At 34.8% G+C, this 6,000-nt stretch overlaps 1 protein-coding gene across 1 annotated transcript in view; it reads left to right on the top strand.

Annotated features, from left to right (window-relative positions):
• Nucleotides 1-738: 738 nt before the first annotated feature.
• Nucleotides 739-6,000, top strand: part of VSNL1 (visinin like 1) — a 441,462-nt gene continuing 436,200 nt past the window's right edge. The window contains exon 1 of the mRNA XM_053709658.1: nt 739-1,005. The gene's annotated coding sequence lies outside the window, so the exon portion shown is untranslated. The remainder of the gene's footprint in view (nt 1,006-6,000) is intronic.

Raw genomic sequence — 6,000 nt, 5'->3', positions numbered from 1 at the left:
AGAATCAGGGGGTATAATAACTGCAATAGAAAGTGCTGTATATTTACACACACACAAAAAATAGAAAATGTGCATTATTGCTGAACAAATACATAGAATGTATTTAATTAATTTAAATATGCTGGCATATAAAAATATGGAGCATGTTATAAGCAAACTGATTTTTATTTTTAAAGACAAATTGGATTGTCAGAAGAAAACGTGTGCTTATTTATGTATAATGCACCCAAACCGAATAGAACACATTTGTAAATGTGAGTGGGTAATATACCTTGTATACATATGAAGTAGAGCTGAATGCAGCAAAAAATAAAAATCTTAGAAATATTGCACCCCTTTGCTGACATCAATGGCTACAATAATTAACCCCTTGGTAAAAAAAAAACAGCTGCAATAAGCAACCCTTAACTGCCAGATGCTAGACAGAGCTGCAAAAGGTAACCCCTTGGTTGCCAGTTTAAGATGCCACGCATCGCACAGCCAAGGTGTTAAAGAATATGCCTTGAAAGAAAATTGGATGTCGTGCATTGATTTCTAGGCAAAGTAGATGGGTAAGAAAAATGATTTATGTCAGGTTTTCAGCTACGTGAAGCAAGAAGAGCCAAAAGGGGGGATGGGGTCGTGAACATGCATAAAGATAGATTACCATAGTCAGTATTGGGGAGATCCAGACAGCAGAGAGGAGTGCACATTAGCAGTGGGAGGAGGACTACAGACAAAGGTGTGCAGTGTAGAGAAGACAGTTATGGAGAGGAGGAGTGTGGCAGAGGAGAGGCTGCAGGCTAGTGCGCATGCGCTTTGTGGCAACAGGGAGCCTTGATTTTGTCCGGGATTTCCAATTCTGCAGCAGAGAAGCTGAGCCTGTGCCACTGCCTCCGAGATCAAGCGGTGTCCAAGAGGGGATTTAAATCAAGCACGGCTGGGATCAGTTGTCAAAACTCTGCCTCAGACCCCCACAAGCCCATCTCCCGTACGTTTCCAAGGAAGATCTGCACAGAGTTACATGTAAGTGTTTCCATCTGCTGCAGAAGGGTTTTGTCTTTATTTACCATGCTGCAAATATAAGGAGTAGATGGATGTCCCTCTATAAATGATAGCTTGCATTAGGATATGTATGTATTTGTCAAGGTGCGTGGGTTGGGGTCTGTGATGCCTGCACTGACACAGTCAATTCTATATAAGATATGCCTGGGTGCATTCTGTCAAATGAGTCCAAATCCACCAAAGATAATGTATGGCACTTACCGTGAGCCTGGTGCAGAACCGTGCACTTTCTGTGCTGTGACTGCTAGTGGGAAATGCTGCATGAGTAATAATAAATCTGTTGTAATAGAATACATAGGAAGCTTTTTGTAAGTTACCGTATAGTAGACCAGTCAAAAGTAACCCAAAGAAAATGCATGGTGTCCATGTGTATTTCTATTTTATTACGATCAAATAAAATATCACACTGTTCGTTTTACGTTTTGCACTTGTCTCTGTGTTTAATAAGCAAATACAGACTGGAATCAAATGCCATCACCTCTACAGGAGCACACATTATATGCGCTACTATACATTTGTGTAATGTGATTCCAAACATTGCGAGCTAATGATATGGGAAGCTGTGCAGAATGCGGTTTGTGCTAATGCTGAATTGTATATGCTGGGTTATTAGAATAAACAGGGCACATGCATCTAGACAAGGTCATATCCACATTAAACTGTAAAGTGCTTAATGGAAAACTAGGGACTCTACTGTTAGATTCTCACTGATATGTGATCATCCTTCAATAGATATTTGTGTTGAACATGCATGGTTGGTTTAATAATGTAGTATGCTAATACTGTCTTTAAGGGGTAAATAGTTTGTTTGTAAACCACTTTATCATCACTGTAAATTAATATATTAATGCACTTTAAAATCTTATATTTATATAATCCTATGTTACATTTATACATATGTGTGTATATGTGTGTATATATATATATATATATATATATATATACACATACATACACACACATATGTGCATGTATACATTTTATACATACACATATGTGTGTGTATATATATACTTATTTAAGTTTGTATGTAAAAACACACAAATATATGTGTATCACTTGTAACCATCCAAGTCAGTAGAGAAACAAAAAAATAAATAAAAAATAAATAAATAAATATATATATATATATATATATATGACTAAAAAAATATGCAACTCTTATGTTATATTTCATTTAAAATGCCCAGTACCACACACTTCAGTAGCTTTTATATTACTATTACTTTGCTTTTTGTTAATTCAGTATTTTACTGCAAGATCCATAATGCTGTGGAATTTGATATAGTTATATGGTTAAGAACATAATAGTCTATTGCATGTGCTTATCAATGGCAGTGGAACCTTGATATTGATTTTTGTTGGCTTAGAGAATGAGTCTTGAAGATATGACCTCTGGACATGTTTAAGGTTATTTGTTAGATTCTTGCCTATCTCTCTTTGCGGTTTGAACTGGATGGAAGGCACAGTTAATTGTTTAATCTCAGGGGTGCCCCCATATTCCCTTCCTCTGCATGATAGCTGGCACTGCAGTGAGCCATTCGTTTGTATGTTTTATTCCCCCCTTCCAATGAGAATGAGGAACATTTGATATCTACACCCTCAAGTTCACCTCTTCCCCTGATATAAGTACATTAATAACATCATAACACTACCGTTCACTTAACGCTACCTCTGGTTGGCCATCAAATATTTCCATTGCAGTAATTGTTTTCTATATACTGAGCTGACCAGCATATGCTTTAGAAGGTGCAGTGGAATGCAGGAGTTGGATCTATAAATATAAGCGAAAGTACTTACAATTAAAAAGGAATTAGTGAAGAAGCCATTTGCAAAACGGAATTATTACCCTACTGCACAATATTGTAGACGCTTCAGTAATTAATTGTTTCATAAGTAGACCTTGATATCCAAGCCTGGAAATGCAGCATGCCCTATATTTGTTCATTATGTGTAAAAATGCATAGGGGTATAAAAAGTCAAAGAAAAGGGGTGGGGGTCTGATCTTTGTTTAAGGGTTCACATTGGAATGTTTTCACTTGCAAGGATAGTAAATACACAAAATGATGTACTCCTACATATAAAAAAAAACTGCTATAATATTGTAAGATAATTATTAAACATTTACAGATAAAAAAATGCTGTCCTGGTCCCCTGAGCTATAGGAGGGAGCTCCATGAGCTGGAATATAATATTATTTAGTCCATTAGACAGTAGAATCAAATTGTACACAACATTATTATTATTTATTATTAATAAATAATATATAAGAAATATAACACAATTATTTATTTGATTTATGTATGTATCAGAGAATATCATTTAAAATAGAGCTAGCTGTTTGTTATATTATTATAACTTAAACATAGCAATGATGATAAATAAAATATAGGTTGTGTCTGAAATTTAAGGGACACACACACACACACATATATATATATATATATATATATATATATATATATATATATATATATATATATATATATATTCTATGCAATAGGGAACAAAACATAACTGATCACTCCTAAATGCTTGTCTGGAATCAGAGGAGCCCTGACAAAAAAATAAAATAAAAATTGGAATCCTCATCAACTGTGGCTAAGCCACATTTTCCCTTAGGTGGTAACAGTAATGTATAAGCAGTACATTATTGTGCTGAGTTATATGCCAGGTCTGCTTAGACTCAGATCCCATTTATATTTATGGATGGTTGTAGGGTTAAGCATTTTGTCTTCACTACTAGTATGCAAACACATGAATTACTTCTCCTCTGGTTTTTCTGCTCTGCTTTTTTTTTTTTAAACAATACTTAATTAAAGGGACAGACAACACCAGAATTGTTGTTGTTTAAAAAGAAAGATAATCCCTTTATTACCCATTCCCCAGTTTTGCATATCCAACACAGTTATAATAATACACGTTTTACCTCTGTAATTATCTTGTATCTAAGCCTCTGCTGACTGCCCCCTTATTTCAGTTCTTTTGACAGACATGCAGTTTAGCCAATCAGTGCTCACTACTAGGTCACTTTACGTGCATGAGCTCAATGTTATCTATATGAAACATGTGAACTAATGCCCTCTAGTGGTCAAAATGTATTCAGATTAGAGGCAGTCTTCAAGGTCTAAGAAATTAGCATATGAACCTCCTAGGTTTAGCTTTCAACTAAGAATACCAAGAGAACAAAGCAAAATTGGTGATAAAAGTAAATTGGGAAGTTGTTTAAAATTGCATGCCCTATTTAAATCATGTTTTTTTTGGACTTGACTGTCCCTTTAAAGTGTGTTTTTTTTTCTTCATTAAAACACCAACATATTATTCTTTGAAGAATATCAAATTCATTAAGCAATAATTAATTTTACAGGTTGATCTTTTGTTTTTCTGTTTTTGTTATTTTTATCATCCCCATCCAAAAAAAGAAAAAAAAATGTTTATCTGGTTTCTCACAACCCTTAAAGGGACATACAAACCCAATTTTTTTTCTTACATGATTTAGAAAGAGCATGCAGATTTAAACAACTTTCCAACTTACTTTTATTGTCTAATTTGCTTCATTTTCTTGATGTCCTTTGTTGAAATGCATATCTAAATAGGCTCAGTAGCTGCTGATTGGTGGCTGCATATAGATGCCATGTATGATTGGTTCACCTATGTGCATTGCTATTTATTCAACGAATAACTAAAGAATGAAGCACATTAGATAATAGAAGTAAATTGGAATGTTGTTTAAAATTGCCAAATTTTGCAAACTTTACCGCCTCAATGGAAACTTGGCCAATGTTGGTGAGGACAAAGAATATAAACTATACCCGTCTTTGTTTTCCATTATTGTTTAATTATTGTATAATTTTATAAATCTAATTTTCTTCTCATTGCTTAAGTGATCAACAGATTTGTTCAAAATCTAAGAGCCAGCCTATAAATATAGGAGCCAGCAACTTTTAGCTATCTGTATGAGATACATATATTGTAAAATAAAACAAGAAATATATATTATTATAAATAAAAATAAATAAAAACAAGAAATGAACATACATAATATAGCAACACAATAAAACTTGTATTTCACATCTACAAGGCCTAGAAAGGATCCAGCCTCATCATGCTAAATTTTATGTGTGGATGGTGGGAAGTGGGGACACCCATTGGCATCTTGGGAGTCTAATCCAGGGCGCCAGAGACTAATTTTAAGGCTTCAGTCCCTCCCTGGCACCAGGGTTTGTCGAGCCCTGCCTGATTACCCTGATAAATTATGTTTTCTTCTTCTCTGCTTTCTACTTTTATAAGAATACTCTCATTCTAATAATGACAAACCTTTTGTGTCTGGTTAAGGTCAAATCTTTCATATTGTATGTTTTAACATCTGAGGAATATTTTATGATATGTTGGTGTTTCTTGGAAGTAGGGTTGCCACCCGTCCCTTAAAATACAGAACACTTATAAGTTACACATGCTGCAGGGTGTGCAGGGAGGAATATGAATAGTGCTGTCCAGAAACACAATACACGTTCCTCCCTGCACACCCTGCAGCATGTGTAACTCATAAGTGTCCAGGAAAACATGGCTGAGGTGGCAACCCTGCTTGGAAGGGTCATTAAACACCTCTAGCTTTTGTGTAAAAAATGTCCTTTGTCCCAAAAAGCATAACATATAACCTAAGTTTTCAAAATGCAGCAAATTACCTAAACCTGCAATTTGATTTGCAGGTTAAAGGGACACGAAACCTCACATTTTTCCTTCATGATTCAGATAGAGAATACAATTTTAAACAACTTTCCAATTTACTTCTATTATCTAATTTGGTCAGTTAACTTGGTATCCTTTGTTGAAAATTATATCTAGGTAGGCTCAGGAGCTTGGAGGTAGCTGTGGATTTGTGGCTGCACATATAACTCTTGTCATACTGTTGGCTTCAAGGGACATTAAACCCACATTTTTTCTTTTATGATTCAG

This window comes from Bombina bombina, chromosome 4 (assembly GCF_027579735.1).
Source record: "Bombina bombina isolate aBomBom1 chromosome 4, aBomBom1.pri, whole genome shotgun sequence".
NCBI classification, from domain to species: domain Eukaryota; kingdom Metazoa; phylum Chordata; class Amphibia; order Anura; family Bombinatoridae; genus Bombina; species Bombina bombina.
This window is presented reverse-complemented; position numbering and strand designations above follow the sequence as displayed.